The following is a 21,415-nucleotide window of genomic DNA, read 5'->3' on the forward strand; positions in this document are numbered from 1 at the left end:
ATAAGCAGCATGCCAAAATCCAAAACAAAGGCAACAGCAATTACTTCAAACTCAGTTGAACGCCTGCAGAGCCACAGCACACACACACACCAAATCCAACAGCAAACGTAGCGGTGGGCGTGTCACAAAAACATCTTTGTATGGTCAGAATCCAAACTGCGTTCAAACAAACAACACGCAGCACAAAAACACAGTTTACATACCACCATCGTCTTCTCCTTATCTGTCAGACTAGCCGATTTTATGGGTGTAGTGGCGGCGGTGTGTGGGCTCGCGTTGGCGTTTATTCAGCGCTGATTGCGGGAGGCTCCATTGCCGCCGCACTTTTTTGCTGACAAATATTGGCGACTGTCAAGCCTTTGAGTTGCCGAGCAGCTGAATAGGGGAATAATGGTGACGCGCCCGCTGTTTAAAACGTAAGTCAAAGTTCCAGGTTAAAACTCCTTTATTTGTTATCAAATTCTTAAAATCCGTAGAAAAACTGTGATCAAAAACATTCTAAGCTTGAGCGGTCAGCAAAAGTCGACTTCCCCCATCACCCACTCATTCACAAAAATTCCCTCGGGCCGTGAACAGGTGATATAGCAATCACTATTACTATTACCGACACCACGTGACCCAAAGCTATGCCTATCCACAACACTTCTTCTTCCTAAAAGTGTAAATGTGTCCTTTTGCTTGTATGTCATAAGTTTGTTCTGATGTCAAACTGCTTTGTAATGTTCACGTTTGAGCTTTATTTCCCTTCATCTTTTTCTACAGCAGTTAATAAGGCTGCTCTATTACCGAGAAATTGTATCACGATTTGGTTTAAAATGTCAGGAAAATGTACCACAGTTGGTACTAAATGAAACCATTTTAGGTCTAATTTCTGACAAATTAAACTGCAGCCGCACTGTGATTTAACTTAACATGGACCTAATGACACAATCACTATCTATTATATCTTTTTCTCTTGTTCTCTTTGTCTTTCTCATCCATCTTCACACTATTCCTTTTCTGTCGTGTCGGAGTTTAACAGTTTGATTTAGAGCCACATATTTCAGAGTAGACCTTCCTCTGTGATTCATCGCCCTGCTCTCTCACTCTCCCCTCTGAATCTCTGCCTCTCTCTATTGAACATCCTCCCCGTAGAGCTGTGGTAGGTAGGTAGGTAATGGATTTCCAAGGAGCAGTTATAAAAACGAACACACTCACGGCGATGACCCGAGATTTATAGTTTGGTCTCTTCTCTTGCTGCCGTAAAAGAAAGGGATAATACAAAGCGGACTTATTTATAGACGCCATCCTTGTCTCTTTTATTCTGTCCTTGCGATGCTGTGCTTGTATGTACCCTCGGTAAGGTCGGATGATTTCTACACTGATTCTAGGTTCGGTTTTCTGTTGTTTTTTGTGGTTTTCTTTCAAGGCGTTGCGTCAGGCCCTAGTTATTTTATTTCTTTTCGTCCAAGCAGGGCTGACATATTTTAACAATAACGTGGAACATCTGCTCTGCACATTAGCATTTTCTGTTTTCCAAAAAACTTACAAATCAATTCAGTTTATTTTCTCTCTTTGCTCAGATATCGGGTCACAGATCCATCAGTCTCAGCACTGATGCTCAAATCTTCCTCCCCTCAGCCAACTCCTCCAGTAATCTTCTCTTTCCTCTCCTGATTGGACATGCTTGAAACTGCTCACCTTGATTCAGCTTAATTGGCCAGCAGTTGGTAATATAGCATTACCTCTAGATATGATATTTTAGTCCTCTTTCATTCTTTTTATTTTGCAGCTTTCATGTGTTTGAAAAAGCTCCTTTGGCCTGAGAGCAGCTATTACGCTCTGGTAACTCCAACATCTTCACTACTTTTCACTGAAAGTTCAGGTTGTAATAAGCAGTTGTAATATATGTTGTAGATGTACTGCTACAGGAAGTAAAGGAAACACTGGGATAATGTTAACGTTGATTTTTGGTGTGATTTTGAATCCAGCCCGAAATCGGAAGTAACGACATTTTCGCGGAAATGTAGTTTTTTACCATCAGGGCCTTATGAGCCTATACTGGTGTTTTTAAAAGTTATGTTTGACTTTATGACTTTCTGTGTCGCTTCTGGGATGCTTAGGACTCATATTGCACTGCTGGAAATAGTTTATTTTGATGCATATGCTGCTTTTTTGCAAATTTGCACTATAATATTTATTTTCGTTTTTCCTGCAGTATATAAAAATTGGTGTATTTCGAAAATAAAACTATGAAGACACTCAAAATAAATTTCCTGTGGTGGGAAACTAGTTTGTGCAACTTTTTTGTATTTACAGTTTTGAGGGATAAGCCTCTTATGTTAAAAAAACAAAAACGATTTTCAATTTTTTTGTAGTTTATTGCACTTTTTTGCAATTAATGTAATTACTATGCACTTAATTCATACATGTTATTAAATTTTGGGCTATAATGGTTGTATTGATGTATATCAACTTGAAAATGGCTCCACAGCATGTAAAAATCTAATATAAGCTCTGGCGGACTTGGTTCTATGGTAGGTGTTAAAGGGTTAAACTGATGTCCACAGTATTGTTAAAGGAATACACGTTGTAGAAATAGTTTTGTGTGCAGTGAAGATTTCCGTATCTTGTTTGCAAGTAAATGTCAAATGTAGAACAAAGTCCGACAACAAAGTAAAGTGAGAAAAAAGAACAAGTGGTGTCAAGTAGAGGCAAAGCAAATGTGACATGGAGCTAAAGGGGAAAGTTGACAAGAAACAGTCACAAAGGTCAGCAGCGAGCACAGAGGCAGAGCCTGTGAAAGTGTGACATGAGAAAGATTATCAAAAGGGGAAAAAAGCTCAAAGAGAAAGGAAAAAGGATGAAGTGACAAAACCCAGAGACAAGGCCAATTTGATATTCAGCCTGTAAACTAAGGATGGGTTCAGTTTATCACCTCAGGGACGCAGACGCACTCGACCAAATCTCCACCTCATCAGTCATTCAAAACACTATCAGTCAACCAGGAAATCACCCATCAAACAGACACAGTAACCCACAATGAATCAGACTCGTACCAAATAGACTTGTCTGACTGACCGAGTGACAGGTCCCACTGGCGCTTCTCTGATTGATGAATACAAACATTCAGTCATCCAGACACCTTTGAGTTATCAACAGTGTCATATAAGGTTTGGGTTCAAAGTTAAAAAGTACTCACTTTCTTCAGGTTTTGAGATGATTAATCATGTTGTTGCCATTTCACCCAAATGTTACCCAAATCCTGCCAGATAAACAGCATTCAGCTGTCCAACAGTTCTATTTATGTTGGCCAGAAGGTATGTGTCATCTCTGCTGATTGCTCAACACACTGCTGGTATTGTCCATCCCAGTATTACACCACAATCTGCATATAGAGATCCACAGGATATCGTAACAGTGCCATCTCTGCTTTCAGGCGCCACGATAAGAGACGTTTGTCCAATAACTTTAATACAAACCCAATAAAGACTTTTAGATAAGGCCTCTACTTTTTTATTGGAAAGGAGTCTAAGGCTCAGGCCACATGACTCCACTCTGTAACATGATGTCTGGTTTCTGCTGGCGACCTTGAAGCCTCGCTCTGGTATCTGTTATCTTAGAGGCCTCAGTCTGTTTCTGGCATCTGTCTGTATTATTTTTACTTGTATTTGCAGCTAAATGAAGGTCAGAAAGGAGCTTCTAGACAAAATATTAGAAAGTATTTAACTCCAGTGACGGAATGAAGAGAATATAAAAGTATGAAATGAAGTATATAAATGTTCACAGTGGGAGGACAGTCTCAGAACTCGAGCATTAATGCCACTCACGTTTCCTAAATGTAGAAATACAGTAAATGGTTTGACAGATTGCAAATTACAATCTCCTGAAGCATTCTTTCTGCTTTGAGGAAACCTGATTCCATGAAATTTACAAATCTAACCAAACAGCCACACCAGCCATGCACAGTTTTATTACACGTATGACCTATGCAAGCACCATTTAACACGAATGATGAACACAACAACTTGGAAGGCTCGAACTGGTCAAAACTATGAAAGTGGCAAAAGCTAATAGATGATTATTCATCTATCAGCTTATTCTGATAGATGATTATATGAAATTCATCATCGTATATGTCTTATAATCTGCAGATTAAGAGTTTGCCTGTTAAAAACAACAACATTCAGAGAGCCCAGTGCCCCCTAAAGGGCGTGACCTTGACTTGACCCGATTTTTGCCAAAATTAAATCAGCTGCAGCTTTTATTGGTATCTACCATCACCCAAAAGTTCAATATGATATCTTGAAAACTGTGGACACTAGACTGCTAACAAATAGACAAACAAACGCAACTGATTTTACAGCAGATATGTTGAAGCATCATTGTGTCACACTATAACAGGATAATCCTCAAAAAGTTATAAATTCTGTTAACAAAAGGCTGCAGGTAGAATGACAAATGCTTTTTTCTGGTTCAAACTGATAGCGTAGGAGTAACAGTACCTGTAACAGTGCTGCTGTGTTGGACAAATATTTGGAGAAGCTGCGACTCATTTTTCATCCAAGAGGTCTAAAGAGTCGAGAAGTATTTCACTGGATGAGCAAAGAAGATGAAAAATAGAAAAGATTTGGGGTTAAAAAAGATTTACAGACTGTTTGTGACTCGCTCATCATTCATGTTGAACGCACACTTAATAACCACACGTAGTTTATCTGAGCTACAGTATTGTAATCATCCATCTTATTATTAACTCTCCTGTTTGATCAGCTGATGAATCAGTTTCACCTGTAAGTTAAAGGGTGTTGGTAGAAAAATCCTCTCATACCTTTGTGGTGTCCCCTTGAAGTCTCCTCTTTACTCTGACAAACCTTTTTGATGATGCCTAACCCCCCCTGGGGATTCCGCGTGTCCCAGGTGGAGGATGCGGAAGTGAGGATGAGATGGATAATAAATTGCTTGTAAACACTGCATTGTATATTACAAATGTGGAGAAAAAAACCCTTAACTGACATTTAGTGCGCACGAGTGAGTAGATTCACTTCAGCATTCAAGAACAAGGACTGCCGTCCATTCAAGTTAGCAGCAGAGGATATTACTGCTAAATTTTTTTATTCAATTGTATGTTGAATGAAAATCAATATTAATTTGTGGATATAAAAGCAGCCTTAACGACAGTTGTTTACTTACAATTTTCATTTAAAAAATGCAAAAATTCTACCTGAAAGTTGATCTAGAGCCACATTACTAAAGTCAATAATCCACAGATGCCTTATGCATGTGCAAAACAACAACAACAACAACAACAACAACAACAACAACAACGAGCAAACCACTGATTACACTCGAGACCAGCAAAGTCAGATATGATTCTGCAAAAGACAACAAAAAAAAAAACAGTTCACCTAAAAGCACTTACACATTTCTGAAATAAAGTGTTTGGATGGATGAAACAAAGACAGGGTTTAAACTTCCTGCATCTGTAGGTTCTCTGGGGTCTGCTCAGGTCATGTCATCAAACAGTGAGCATAAGAGCCCATCTGGTCTTTAAGTTATGACGTATGAACTCTGCTTCCGGGTCCAAATGACTCTGCTTTTATTAAGGCAGTTGTGTTTTTAACATGTTTTAATGCTTTGTTCTATTTAATCTGAACAAGCCCCTAAAAACAGTCAATGATCACTGTCGGCCTCTCTCTGTTTTTATTACCACTGTTCAACGGCAGCACGTTTTAAAGCTCAGTTTTTAAATCCTTACCATGCAGCAGTATATTATTGACTAACCTCGTATTGTGGATGGATTATCTCAGTTGTTCTCCTGACTGAAGTTTGGTCCATTTACAGCATCCTGCCATGCGACTGCATTTGTACCTAACCATCGGGAACCCTCACGTTAACTTTTATCGAGTGGGAAAGTTAACGTTCATCCTCCAGCTTCACTGTTTATGTTATGCTAACATAACTGTGTCGCTAGCCACCACATAATTACATACTAGCTAGCCCAACTTCAGTAACCCTACAAATGTCACTGCTGTTTAGTTTTCTGTCTTCATTTATGTGGGAAGTTTTAGCAGAGCTGTACGTTTAATTTTTCAGAAATCTCTGTCAGAACATGATATATCATCTTTAAATGGAAACTAACTTCCTGCTAATTTCTAACTCCGTTAAACTTCATAAATTCTGTTTTCATGGATGCCAGCAACGCTGATCATTTTATTAAAGATGAAAGAATTTAGACAGTTTGTAGCTCTCAGTGATGCCGCAGTGTTTGTTTGACCCAGAAACAGCTAAAGACATCAGACTCAAAGACCAGATAGAGATGTTCACATTCCTATCTGCAGACAATTTGCAGGGATGAATACTTGGATGTCGGGTCTCTAGCTCCCTGTCCCTGTCAATAACAGAGTATGAACGAGGTGATATGACAAATGACAAAAAAATTGTGTTATTGTCCACACACTTATGGACCTAAATGTAAATGGACACGTATCAGCTGAACAGTTGTAGATAAAATGTTAGTGTGAGGTGATTTTTGCATTAAAGGCTTATTTTGTGTTGTTATTGAAGTTCAGCCATTTCGATCTTGAAATTGTCACTGACCTTCTATCCGCCTCGCTCATTGGCTGCTGCAACTGTTGTCGAGGTCATTTAGTCAATAATGGAGCTGTTTGGGTTTAGAGCAGATGAATGTTTATTCAGAATTCTATTTTTATGCTGTGATTGCTCACAAACAGTGTGAGAGAATCATCAAACAGCTGTATTTAGTCTGGCTGTTTGTGGCCTTCGGCAGCTGCAAATATTTTTTTCTAAATAGGACTACCTTGGATGTTGTTTTGGTTTCTTTTATGAGTCTGTAACATGAGAAACAATCTAAATGACCCGCAACAAAAGCTAAAAACTTCTTTTTAGTTTTTACAGTTCAAAACAAATTTTAATTCTCTAGATGTCTGTGGGTGTGATTCCAACAAAATGTCCCTATAAAGAGCTGAATATCCTTGAATGTGACACCTGAGCTCCTTTCACCTCTCAGCTCAGTTGTGAAAATGAAAATCTAAGTCCGTGTCACGAATCAAATCCACCAGGAATCAAAGAAAACAGCCTTCCTTTGAAACTGATGCCCATGGATATTTGAAAATGTTTGGCTGCTCCCAGCGTGATGAAACATCTTTACTGTTTAATAGACAGCTTTAACCTTCAATCCATGTTCAATTCAAATGGATAAAGAAAAAAAGTAAGCGCAAATGGTGAGATTTCTATCCAAAAACGTTCAGCGGGTTCAGTTCCAGGCAGGGAGGAGGTGGTGGAGATCTGTGCCCAGCTGGGGGATGTTCTGGTGGGGCTTAATGCTGGCGGGGCGCCCCTGGAGGCAGAGCTGTAGGGAGGGAGGGATGAAGAGAGATGAGGGACCCACAGGGGAGAGAGACTCAGCTCTGACCATCTGCCAGCCTCCAGACGCTGCCAGCACACACTTACACAAACAACCCTGAATGCATCCTTTCTGCCTGCATACATTCATTCACCGTACGTGTCTATACGCTGTATATTTTTAGCCAATCAGGAGCGTTAATAGCCTGCATGTGTATGTGTGTGTGTTGGCAGATAGATGCAGGGTCTGGCACTTCTGCTGCCTCCCTGCTGAATTTACACTTCTCTCTCAGGATAAAACAGCCCTCCACCTATTAACTTCTCCATCCAGCCATCCTTGCGTCTCCACCTTCTGTTTCTGCTCCTCCTCTTCTTCGTCTTTGCCTTCTCTCCACAAATTCCACGTCGGTTTATCTGTCCCTCCTTTTATCACTCCAGTATGTGTACACCATATAAGAGCTGTTGCTACATATATATGGACATTTGACATATTTTTGCTTGTTCATGGTCAAACTGTTCATGATGCTGAAGTCAAAAACAGTCAAAGTAAAATAATATTTTTGGAAATGTTGTCAAATCTTGGTCAAATGGCAAGTTTTTTGTTTTTTTTCCCTTATATGAATGAGTTTGTCAAATATTTGCTACTTAAAAGATGAAAAGATCAACATTTGTTGGGGAGTACAGAGCGCATGCAGCAGATGCCATCTGGACGATGTCATAATAAATTGATACAGCAATTATGGTGGTGATGTCGCCGATGTTTTCAGATGTATGGATGAGTTTTTGTAAACTTGGAAAATCAAATGAGTCTACTACAAAAAGAGTTAAAATCTCAGCAACTTGCACAAAGTTTGAATCAATGAAAGCGATCGTGGCTCAAGAGTTGGGAGTTCGCCTTGTAATCGGAAGGTTGCCGGTTCGAGCAAGCGCTTTGGGGTCCTTAGGGACTAGTAAAGCACTATATAAATACAGGCCATTTACCATTAACAACAAATTTCAGAAATTGTTCTCGTTGTACCCATGTGCTGTATATGAAAGATAGACATACCCACTGCAATTTCCCCCGTTGGTTTCAGCTTCAGCAATAGCTTTTTTGTCACACCAGTGTTGTTTTTTGTAACCAGAAGTGACCAGATGTGGATGAGAGAGTGGGGTGATGAAGGATCAGATAATGCTAGCTAGCTTGCTGGAGCCATAAAGTGCACGAGCTCATCACGTAAACACATGCTACAGTAGTTAGTACTAAATCGTCTTTCTCTGGTGGGCCTGTAAGGATTACCACAGCTGATCATTGGCCTGCACATATACTTTGCACTGACTTCAGTCAGACTAACCATCTGGTTGTTCTCTCTCACCACATCCACGAACCTTCGCTTTGGTCTTCCGCCTTTATTCTTTCCTTGCAGTGACATCTTCAACATCCTTAGGCCAGTATATTGACGTTCCCTCTCCTGTACATCTCCAAACTGTGAGCTTACCCTCAGATGTACACATTTATAATCCTGTCTGTCAACAAACTCTTAGCATCATTAGTTGTGCTGCATCCAGATCCACTTCCATTTTTGTCAGTGCTACCATCTTCTAATATACTTCAGAGCAGAGGTGCCATCTTTTAGACCTTTCTTTTCAGCTTTGCAGGTAGCTTTGCAGTAACACTCATCTCCACCCTGCCTTGCAACTTCATCATTTGACTTGCCTTCTATCATACGCGTGTATTCTGTCTTGTTTCTACATTCCTCTTAGTTATTTTCACGCAAAAAACGTGGATGCAGGCTTCTTGGGTTTTGGTATCAGCCAGGCTCTGCTCTCTCGTCTTCAGCTAGTTCAGAACGCTGCAGGCCGACTCTTGACAGGCACTCGTAAACATGACCATGTTTCCCCAGTCTTGGCTCGTTTACACTGGCTTCCAGTACATTGTAGAATTGATTTTAAGATTTATTTTTTTTAACTCTAAATGGATTAGCTCCGTCATACCTCTCTGATCTGTTAACTTAAAATACTCCGAATAGAACTCTCAGGTCAGCTGATAAGTTGCTTCTAGTTTGGAAACAGGCTAAAAAACAGAGCTCGGGCCTTTGCGATTGCTGCACCCAAACTTTGGACCAGTCTGCCTCTTGAAATTAGAATCGCTCCAACACTTGACATTTTTAAAACTCGTCTGAAAACACAGTTTTTTGGTTTTTTTGTTTTGTTCTTTGTGTGTGTTTGTTCTACTTTTTACTTTTTTATTATGTTCAGCACTTTGGTCAACCTGTGTTGTTTTTTAAATGTGCTTATAAATTGATTGATTGAAAACTAGCCACCTCAAACCAACCAATATTGTTTCTCAAATAACTGTCCCAAAAGTTTGAGTTCAATGAGTAATGCCAGCCTTGCCCTAGCTTTAGACTTTACTGCTATAGTCATTGTTTAGTTATGAAAAATATTCACTCTCTTTACAATTGTTATGAAAGGAGAAATGAGCTAAGTTAGACCTACACTGTGTTTCATAGCAGGCTGTAAACATGCCTGTGCTGTAAAGTTGGACATTTAGGAGTCTTTGGTGATTGGCCCCCCCGAGCTGACTTCACTCTGGAGCTCTGGAGCTTGATGCTAGTTTGAACCTCATAAAGAAGAACACAGTGCGACTCTATTAACATGCCACCTGTTGACAGATGCGGATCAATGTGCAGATGTTTTTGGCACTTCAGGTGTTTAGTTTAGATTTGCATCTATCACAGAAGCATCGAATCCCAAAGTCACTGTACAGCATTATGATGTCCTCAAGTATACAGCCAGCGGGAATGAAGTACCTCGAAAAACTGCACAAGTGTTAAGGGGGCTGGTGTCGTTATTAAAGCAAATATTGATTTGATTTAGGTTTTCAAATTTCAATTCATGAATAAAAATTATTCATGGCATTCTTTTTGAAGCATCTTCTAAACTTTGGCGTAGCTCTGTACACATGGGCTTTTGATCCTTCAATGTGTACTCAGCATGTGTGAAGACTGGGAACAACACATGTAAATTTGTCAGACTTAGCGTGTTTCTGCTGTGTGTGATCCTGCGTTAATCAGCGGAGCTGAGAGCAGAGAGGATTAGTGACTTAATCAGGGTGCTAGATGATGGTTATTAATAGAATTAGACTGAGTTGTCATCGCTGTGATGAGAGCACTTTATTCCAAAGTTTCTCTTTTTTTTTTATAGTTCCTTGTTCCATTTGAGAACACAGCACATGTTTGTTAAACACCAAGAAATATGGCAGAACGGTTTGATCAATCTATCAGTTCCACACATTAATTAATAGCACCCTTTAATCCTGGCCATTCATCCAGTGACTCATCCATCATCTGCTGTCTGCACTCAACCAAAGACTTTACCAGTCAAGTAGTAGGTTTTGTTTCAAGCAGCCAACTAATCTCACATTTATAAGTAATTTCATTAAAAAAATGCATTTTTTTGTAGGTGGAAACATAATAAGTGACATTTATCTCAAACATAGCTTTTATATGCTACAAAGCAACAGGATAACCTGTAATGAGTGAGCACCATTCCAACTGGCTACCAATTATCCCTCCAAATCTCTCCCCAGTTATAATTCAACAGCATCTCCAACAATAACGTTGTTGCTGGTTTGCTATAACTGGACCAAAATGATCAGAAAGCTGTCATCAGACCTGCTGCTCATTCTGTGAGCCGACCACTGGAAACAAAAAGCTCACATAAACCTAAAAGGAAATCTCTTCCCACACCACCTGATCTCCTCTTCTGCACTTTATCCAGAGACGATAAAGTCTTTTCTGTTTCTTTCATTTGCTTTTGAATGATCTTAAGTCCTGTCTTTTTCTGTCACTGCTCTGTGTCTGTACATTAGACATTTGGTTTCAGTCGCCGTCTGTCCATCGGTGGTTTTAGACTAATTAACACTTGTTTGAAAACTTTTGATGTATTTGCACTGGGCTAATGAGTTATCAACTGTAGTCGCTATATTCTTTTCTCCCTGTCTCGCCTCTCTGACTTCGCATTTCCCACTTGCTGTGACAGCCGAGGAGACAAACGATGAAAGTGGAGTGATCATAAATTACTGCAGTGTGCTGTAGAGACTTTCACGCTGTCTTGAAATGAAACGAGGGCGTGTAAGTTAAACGGGTAATTAAAGCAAATAAAATGTATTTTTTTCTTTTTAGTGGTGGTGATGGGGGAATGCCGTTAGCTGAGGTCAGTGAGTGCCCAGCTGCAAAGTTAAGACGTTCACCCTCACAAAATAATCCTGGGATTTCCAGCCTCATGCAGAAACTATCGAATAACCGCGGGGAGCAATCCTGCAGATGATAATGACTGTCCGTGAACTTGCTCCACAAAGTGACTTCTCATTGCTCAGCCATTAAGGGACAGCTGTACTCTCCAACCATATAATCCATCCCTTCTTTCTAATTGAGTGCAAACCTTTGTTGGTCCTGTTTTTTGCATTGCTTGCTCCTTTCTTCTCCTTCACCTTTCCCACTAGTCGTCTTTCACTGGCCTGCTTTATTCATTGGAATATTCTAATGTGTGGGGGGTTCTTCTGAGGATGGTCTCACTTGCAGCTGTTCATCAGTGACAAAGGTGTTAAAATAAAGTCCTCCTGTCAGCTGTTGCAGGTCATTTGACCTGCAGTGGCAGCTTTGTCAGGAAAACAGACATCTGGAGTCTGATTCAGCAGTAATATTATCTTTGTCTTACCTGAAAGTGTTTGTTTTCCCCTGGATTTTAATGCCATCTATCTTTATTGCACCTATTTATGGTCCCAAAGCACTTACCTCAGTGTTGCCTGCTCTGGCCTTGGGTCAGAACATTTCCAAATGTGAACAGGTTGGTGGCATACTGGGTTGTTATTTAAGGGTACGCTTCATCCTCACCGTCACCCAGCTGACCCAGTTTCCTGGCTGCCTGGGACAATGGGGTGTGGACCCATATGTCCAACTCACTGAGCCTGGCCTCCAGCCTTATTTATTACACGACTGTTTTTACTAAAGGAGGCTCAGTGATCAAGAAAGAGGAGGAAGCCATGTGATTAGTGACTAGGCTAGGAGCTACGCTAGCAGCTACGCTAAGCTAGTGAATCCCTAAAGATACAATCAGTGAATATAATTTGAAACTGATTTAGCAGAAATTGTACTTTGGATAAAGCACTTGAAGGTTACACTACAAAATAAGTTTTATTTAAAGGTCTGTAATAAAGCAAGCTACACAAATGAAGCCATACAGAACACCACTGTGGAGTGTAACAGGAACAAGAAGTGATAAAATACTGCAGAGAGAGCCAACACCTAGTGAGAGTGCCATCAAGAGAGCAGCTTTGTTTATACAGCATTTTGCATTTAATCCTGAGTTATGATTAATCTCGGGCTGTCTTCCACAGCGTGTCTTTTGTCCCGTCTTTCTTCCCTCTTCCCCCAACTGGTTGGGCAGATGGCTGCCCCTCTCTGATCCAAGGTCTGCTAGAAGTTTCTTCCTGTTAAAAGGGAGTTTTTCCTTCCCATTGTCACCAAGTACTCGTCATCTGATTGTTTTCTCTGTATTATGGTATGGGGTTTACCTCACAATATGAAGCTCCGAGCTTGAAGCAACTGTTGAGATTTGGTGAACTGAATTGAATGTAGTTTGGGGACAGACAACGATGTGCTTTAAAAGTGATCTGTAGCCAATGGCGAGAAGCCAGAAATGGGCTGATCTGGTAGTATTCAAAAAAACCAGTAACAGGGCTCACTGTTGCATGTGGAATTATCTTGAGGAAAAAGATGTGCTGTTTATGCAAGCGAGAGGGCCGGTTCAGCAGCCAAATTGATCTGTAAAGTCCTGATATATGTTCCATTGCAACAGTGTAGCTGTTGGAGGTTGTATGGCTCAGTGCTAAGGACTTTATCGTTTCATTCTAATGACAAGTGCAACGTGTGAATCATGATTTGTTTTCTGCTCAAACCTCAGGTTAAACCTCAGATTCACCTTCAGCCATCGGCTTGCACCCCTTCTTTGCAAGCGATCAATCCCCTGAATTATTTCTGGGGATTGAAGTATATGGATGGACAGATTGGACAAATCAGTTCAGTTGGTCCAGTCTTCATCTTCAATAATAATGCAATAAAAAATTAATCATTTTTATAATATTCAGTGCTCATTATTGATGCATCGTCATCCTCGCTGTTCTACTGGTTTTATTTTTCTTTCTTTAGATTAGATTAGATAGAACTTTATTAATCCCTCGGGTGGGTTCCTCTGGGAAATTCGATTTCCAAAAAAGCACAGCACCGACAGAAGTTACAGAGTTACAGAATATTATATATATATATATATATATATATATATATATATATATATATATATATATATATATATATATATATATATATATATATATATATACACACACACACATATATATAAGTACAGAGACAATATAAATAAAATATACGAAGGGGATAAATAGAATAAATAGGAATAAAAATAAAAATACAAGTGAATTGCACATTTCAAGTATTGAGTCTATTGCACCGTTGACTATTTACAAAAGTATTGCACAAAAGGTATTGCACAGTGAGGTGAAGAGGCACTACAGCTTAGTTGTTCTGATGATCAGCCAGAGTATAAATATAAAGGTATCCTACTGAGATCACTTTAGAGGTAATGATGAGACTTTTTTTAATGAAATGATTTACAAACATTTTTACCAAACAACCTAAGTGGACTAGAATTGATTGAAAACATGCCGAGGAAACAAGGATGTAGTTTCTGTCACCATCAGCTTATCATGGATCATGGAAATCCACGATCAGTAAACCTTCTGCTACAAGCGATGACCGCTGTTTCATTGCTGCCTAAATATATGTTCAGACATGTAGACAAACAACACTGGTGTGGTTATAAAAAATATTGTATTCTTCCAGCAGAAGTTTTCACTGCTCAGTGTTTGTTTTGCTGGTTGGAAGTATTGAGAAGAAAGAAGACGGATGTTTTTTTCATTAAGAAAAAGAGAGATCCGCTCTGTGGAGTGTCAGGTCTGTCTTTAGTTGGAGACTCTGAGACTCTCCAGCTGGTTGTAGAGAAACACACTGTATGGAGGCAAAGCTCCGGCCGTATTAATCCTCAGTGTGTAAGTCGACCCTAACCCCACCTCGAGGCATCACAATATGTAATTTGTTTTTCTTAAATTGTTCTTCCGAGTCTCAACAATCATGGAACAAACAATATAATCACTGTGAGAAATATCAAAAACTATTCACAGATCTATGATGATTTAGACCTCAGTGAATTAGTTGTCGTTGCAGGGTTTCTTCCAGCTTCCTCCCACAATACAAAGACGTGCATTTTAGGTTAAGTGATAATTCTAAAGTAGCTGTGGATGGGAACATGAGGATCAATAGTGGTCTGTCTCTCTGTGTTAGCCCTGCAGCGGGATGTCAACCCAGTGAGGCTGAACTGGATACGCAGAAGAAACTGGTTAGATGAATGAATGAATAGAGACGCCAAATTATAAGTTCATGCAATGGAGTCAGTCCGTGTAGCCAATTCACTTGCAAACATGACTATTTGGAACTGAATTGGACAGAGTGATTGACTCACATCACAGCAAGTTTCTCTCCAACTCTTTAGGTTATTTGAGCAGTTTATTGTGACCCATTGTTTCTGTTTAACTAGTGGCCATAGTCATTATGATCGGAGAAAGACAAAAGACTTGCGGTTATAAGATTTTACAGCCACAAAGTCCATATAGGAGGAGCTTTACATGAATGAACTGATCAGGTAAACAGTGGAATTTCTGCTAAATTGTTTTTTATTCCTTTACCAAAGCAGTTCAGTGGCTTTAACTTTATTTCTGTTAATGTAATGTTGAGGACAAACCCACACCAAGCTAGGTGAGCAAAAATGCTGCTGCTGGCTGGTCCACTAATTCTGGACTCCTACAGATCATTTTTATTTGGTGAGAGCAAGCTGCCAGTGTCATGTTTAATTTCAAAGGACTTGTTGTAATCAGTGAATTATGGATAAATTATAGACTTTGAACAAAAGCCAGTGCTTTTGAAGAAAAAATAATAACATTCTCTTTATCTGATGTATTAAAGATGTATAAAGCTGAAAGTAAACTGTGCCATTTTTCATTGTTCATGATGAAAGATGACCAGTGTGACAGAACTGTGGTGGTATCATTGGTCACCACTCCAGCTGCACTATGAGAGAAGTTGGCCATTGTTATAGTCCCTCCTGTTCTGATCAAGGGCAAAAGTTAGAATAATGATCTCACAGTGGGACTAATTAATGTGACACTGGTGCAACGGTGAAATACTTTAAAAAATCAGAATAGAATAAATGGAGGCAAAAAATGCAAAGTGAAAGACTTCTTTCAACAAAGAAGAACAAATAATAGTTTTGGCACATTGTTTGTTTGCATGTGTCCTCCAGGTGTTATCGTGAAAGTTAAGTAGGACGCAGCATCGGAGGAAACAAGGAAGTGCACACTCATCATAGGCTGTGAAACAGCAGATATTAGAGAATCACCATGCAGATCTACATTTTAAATCGTACAGAAGGTCATGATGTTTGAATAAGTGAATAGTCATTAAATGATGGATGCAAAAAATCAAATTGTTTATGCAACTATTTGTGCGTTTTCTTTCTTTTTACCACAGACTGCATGAATAAAGCTGGATGTAGTTTCCAAATCTAAGAAGTAAAGACAAAGTAAAGACCAGGGGGCAACTCCAGAAGTCCATGGAAAAAAACTGTAATTTCTGACATGTTTTCTTCTGGTCTCAGTTGCTATTTTCTAGTCTTACTAAATGCAGCATGGCATTCATTTCATAAATTATGGTTATTATTAGTTAAAAGGAAAAAATTAAGCAGGTATGCTTTATGGTGGGCTTACCTTGCCACATGCATGTGTTCAAAGGAGCTTGCAAAGAAAAGCGTCTGGACTTCTTTGAGTTGCTTGAAGACGTTTCACCTCTCATCCGAGAAGCTTCTTCAGTTCTAAGGTCAAATGGTGGAGAGTCCCAGATATAAACCTAGTGGGAGTTTCCCCCCACAGAGGGACAAAAGGACCCCCTGATGATCCTCTAATCGCCTGAGCCAAGGTGTGAAACTGGGTGTGGGTCACAATCAGCCAGAGTTTCGGGTGAGTTCATTGTGAAACCTGGCCCCACCTTATCATGCGAATTCCTGAGGTCAGATGGCCCAGGATGTGAGTGGGATTTAAGGCGTCTGAGCGTGTTGCTGGGTCTGAAATGCACCGGGATGTCATGCTTGGAGAAAACTCTCCTGAGTTTTTCTGATACACCGGCTACATAGGGGATGACAATGTTGTTGCGTCTGTCCTTCTTATCCTCCCTCGCTGGTGTCTGGTCTTCTTTTCTGGTCTTCAAGCAACTTAAAGAAGTCCAGACGCTTTTCTTTGCAAGCTCCTTTGACTACGATGACCTGGATGACTGAGAACCTTCACAGACACATGCATGTGTAATTTCCCACAGTTTCTCAGCCAGAAGGTCCAGTCCATACTCTACAGTATATACCAACAATCATGGAGAGCAAATACTCAGTGGTGAGTTTGCTCAAAATGCCAATCCACACTTTATATATCAAACCCGAGTCTTTAAATCGATGTTGCACAGTGTGGCATTCAAAACAGTTGCTGAAAATCTCTGTAGCCGCCTTTAGATCAGATCTTGTAAAGTTCTGGTTATCATTATGAGCATGATTATCCTCAGTATCACGTCTCCCACTGTGGATGACGACTCCTCCCAAAGCGTAATTACGGTTGAATGTAGCACAATGTCAGCAGACAGATTATATACAGTGGAGGGCTGGACAGACTTACTCTCTCCCATCTACTTATCTCTCCTCTCATCTTAATAAGACCAGAGGAGCGGCAGCATTCTTCCCACAAGGCCTCACTGTCCGGGTCTGAGCCACAGTCTCATTAACCAGGCATATTGGCCTCTGCAGTACAAAGGGCTTCCTTTGGAGCTGACACTCTAGCATCCTGACTTGCTCATTTAAAAGTGAAACGCTGACATCCTCGCTGTGCCATCATCGATATCAGCACTCTGGGAGAGAGCGAGAGGGAGGACGCTTTGCTTTTATTCACGCGCAGCTGCCGGGTGTTGAAGACGAGGGGTGGCGTTTGATTCAGATGTTAGCGAGATTAAGTGAAGGGGATCATCTCTAACTGCTGAATAGACCTCAATCTCTCATGATCATTTAGATCTTCTTCTGTCTTGTTAATCCAGTCACATCACACAAAGCTATATGTTTGATGTGTGACCTCATAATCCCGATTCACAATCTTTATTGAATGTTTGCACTTTATTGCGAGCAGGGAACAAGTCGACGTGAATTTTCAACTTGTAAAAGGTAGAATATGCAGAAGCACCATACTGCGCTGCGGAGTTTGTTTTTTATCTTCACAAACAGCCAAAAGCCTCATGCATTCAAATGACAGCTGCTCAATGATGCAGACGCCAAAAAAAACTTTCCAGTCTTCCTCCATTTGGTACCATGACGTAACACGGGCTTCTACAGTGTTGCTTTTTCTAAGTGAAGCCCATAGAGAACATGCTCAGATCAGATTTCTTCCCGCCAAGCTAGCTGACTTCCTGCTGGCTCTCTGCAAAATCATACAGCTCCTCTATACTTTCCAAATGTCAGCAGACCAGATGGAATATACTCGAGTGATAAACAGAGTCCTTTTTCACATTAGTAATAATAATAATAATGGATTGCATTTATATAGCGGCCCCTCAAAGCGCTTTACAATACCACTATTCATTCACTCTCACATTCACACACTGGTGGAGGCAGCTACAGTTGCAGCCACAGCTGCCCTGGGGCAGACTGACAGAAGCGAGGCTGCCATATCGCGCCATCGGCCCCTCTGGCCATCAGCAGTAGGCGGCAGGTGAAGTGTCTTGCCCAAGGACACAACGACCGAGACTGTCCGAGCCGGGACTAGAACCAGCAACCTTCCGGTTACAAGATGAACTGCCAACTCTTGAGCCACGATCAACCAAATTAAGAGAAAAGTTATTTTTGGGTCATGGAATCAAATTGTAGTAACATGGTGTGGCCACTATGGCAACAGCCATGAAGGGCTCTAAAATCACCTCCATGTTAACTTTATAGCTACTGTGACATCATTTTGCTTTGATGCTCTGATTTTAAGACCAGGAGTGATCGTGCTTTTGAGGCTTTTGTGGAACAGCCTTCCTCAGACAGTCAGGTCGGCTCACGTTGTTTGTTTTATGAATGCTGAAAACTCGATTTTATAGGTTAGTGTTATTTGAACTGTGAAGCACTTTGTAGCTCTGTGTTTTGAAAAGTGCTATATAAATAAAGTTATTATTATTATTAATGTTGTTATTATTGGGCATGGTGGTTAGCACTGTTGCCTCACAGCAAGAAGGTCCTAAGTTCAATTCCACCGTTCCAGGATCTTTGAGTTTGCATGCTCTCTCTGGGTACTGTGGCTTCCTCCCATAGTCCAAAGACATGCAGTTAGTGGGGATAGGTTAGTTGCCCATAGGTGTGAATGTGAGTGTGAATGATTGTCTGTGTCTATGTGTTAGCCCTGCTACAGACTGGCGACCTGTCCAGGGTGTACCCTGCCTCTCTAAGACAGCTGGGATTGGCTCCAGCCCCTTGCATCCCTGACAAAGGATAAGCGGAAGAGAATGAATAGATTATTATTATTATCATACATTGTTTTTCAACTCTACCTAATCTTTTGTGCTGTTGTTTCATTCTCTTTTTCAGTTTTTTTGTTTCGATTTTACTGGATCCAGAATGGAATATATTTGTGTAAGATGTGAGTGCTAAATTATGACTTTAGTGATAATTGATAATGATGATAATTAGTGACACAGATTAATGGAGGTGAGGCCGAGCAGACAGGTAGTAGCTACTTTTAATAAGTGAGTTTATTCTTGAGGTATAAAATGTCCAGCCTCAGTATATTTGTCAAAGATCTTCTGAAACTATATTATTGTGAAAAAGTTATTTTTTCCCAGCTTCTCAAAAGGTGTTTGCTTAAAAGCAGCTTGTTTGTAACTGCAGTTGGTTTTTGTGTATCGATGCCAAGAACCTGAAAACTTGGCAGATAAGTCCTGAAAAGTTGATTCTGTTCATCTGGACGTAGCATTTTCACCACTTTCACCACACTGTACTGTTTATTATTATTAGTAGTAGTAGTAGTATTAGTATTAGTATTAGTATTATTATTATTACCTGGATGCGCGAAATATCTATATCCAGGTGAACAGAATCAACTTTTTGGGACTTCCTTGCCTGGATGATTGAGCCTGCATTGAGACTTGGCAGATAAGGTTTTACATGACATTGAATTCTCATTTTAATTAACCAAAAAAAGATTTTTAATCAATGAAAATCTTCTTTTTTTTCAGGCTGTTCCTGATCGAGTCATCACATCGCTACCGTACTTCGTCGTGAGAGGCTGACATTGTTGAAGAGATACTGAAACCCTCTGAAGCAGGTAGGATCGCTTTTGCAGAGTAACTTATGGTTTCTTCCACCGGGGGTCCAGAGTATGACTGTTCTTACTGAATTTTTTCTAAATGCACCACTTGAAACCCACTTAAGCATAGGAATGATCAGAGGTCTGGGGAGAAGCTACAGAAGCTCCCCTCTCTCTCTTCCTCCCTCTCTTTCCATTTCTCGTTCATCCTCTGTGGTAATTTCAGATCCCGCAGGCAGACACCTGCGTCTCTATTTGATAAATATTGAATCTTCCAGAATTGAAATGGATCTTTAACAAGGCTAACACACGGACAAACACAGCACACACACCACCCGCACACTCATAATGCCTCTGTCATTCTGAAGCCCGCACAGGTTAGAAGGTTACTGCTGTACTTTGTTGCACATCTGTCAGTTTTGTTGCTGTCTGACACACACACACACACACACACACACACACACACACACACACACACACACACACACACACACACACACACACACACACAGAAGTGATAGCTACATGCGTGTTGCTAATGTCTGTGTGTTTGTGTTTGCAGTTACAGTGGGGCAAAAAAGTATTTAGTCAGCCACCGATTGTGCAAGTTCCCCCACCTAAAATGATGACAGAGGTCAGTAATTTGCACCAGAGGTACACTTCAACTGTGAGAGACAGAATGTGAAAAAAAAATCCATGAATCCACATGGTAGGATTTGTAAAGAATTTATTGGTAAATTAGGGTGGAAAATAAGTATTTGGTCACCTCAAACAAGGAAAATCTCTGGCTCTCACAGACCTGTAACGTCTTCTGTAAGAAGCTTTTCTGTCCCCCACTCGTTACCTGTATGAATGGCACCTGTTTGAACTCATCATCTGTATAAAAGACACCTGTCCACAGCCTCAAACAGTCAGACTCCAAACTCCGCCATGGCCAAGACCAAAGAGCTTTCGAAGGACACCAGGAAAAGTATTGTAGACCTGCACCAGACTGGGAAGAGTGAATCTACAATAGGCAAGCAGCTTGGTGTGAAAAAATCAACTGTGGGAGCAATCATCAGAAAATGGAAGACATACAAGACCACTGATAATCTCCCTCGATCTGGGGCTCCACGCAAGATCTCATCCCGTGGGGTCAAAATGATCATGAGAACGGTGAGCAAAGATCCCAGAACCACACGGGGGGACCTGGTGAATGACCTGCAGAGAGCTGGGACCAAAGTAACAAAGGTCACCATCAGTAACACACTACAACGGCAGGGAATCAAATCCCGCAGTGCCAGACGTGTCCCGCTGCTGAAGCCAGTGCATGTCCAGGCCCGTCTGAAGTTTGCCAGAGAGCACATGGATGATACAGCAGAGGATTGGGAGAATGTCATGTGGTCAGATGAAACCAAAGTAGAACTTTTTGGTATAAACTCAACTCGTCGTGTTTGGAGGAAGAAGAATACTGAGTTGCATCCCAAGAACACCATACCTACTGTGAAGCATGGGGGTGGAAACATCATGCTATGGGGCTGTTTTTCTGCCAAGGGGACAGGACGACTGATCCGTGTTAAGGACAGAATGAATGGGGCCATGTACCGTGAGATTTTG

The 21,415-nt window shown here is 40.6% G+C and overlaps 1 protein-coding gene across 1 annotated transcript in view; it reads left to right on the top strand.

Annotated features, from left to right (window-relative positions):
* The window catches only part of LOC308400768 (leucine-rich repeat and fibronectin type III domain-containing protein 1-like protein), a 437,364-nt gene that overhangs the window by 277,064 nt on the left and 138,885 nt on the right, over positions 1–21,415 (top strand). The window contains exon 6 of the mRNA XM_080888721.1: positions 19,749–19,837. The gene's annotated coding sequence lies outside the window, so the exon portion shown is untranslated. The remainder of the gene's footprint in view (positions 1–19,748; positions 19,838–21,415) is intronic.

Source organism: Rhamphochromis sp. 'chilingali' (assembly GCF_963969265.1).
Source record: "Rhamphochromis sp. 'chilingali' genome assembly, chromosome: 8".
Classification (NCBI taxonomy): domain Eukaryota; kingdom Metazoa; phylum Chordata; class Actinopteri; order Cichliformes; family Cichlidae; genus Rhamphochromis; species Rhamphochromis sp. 'chilingali'.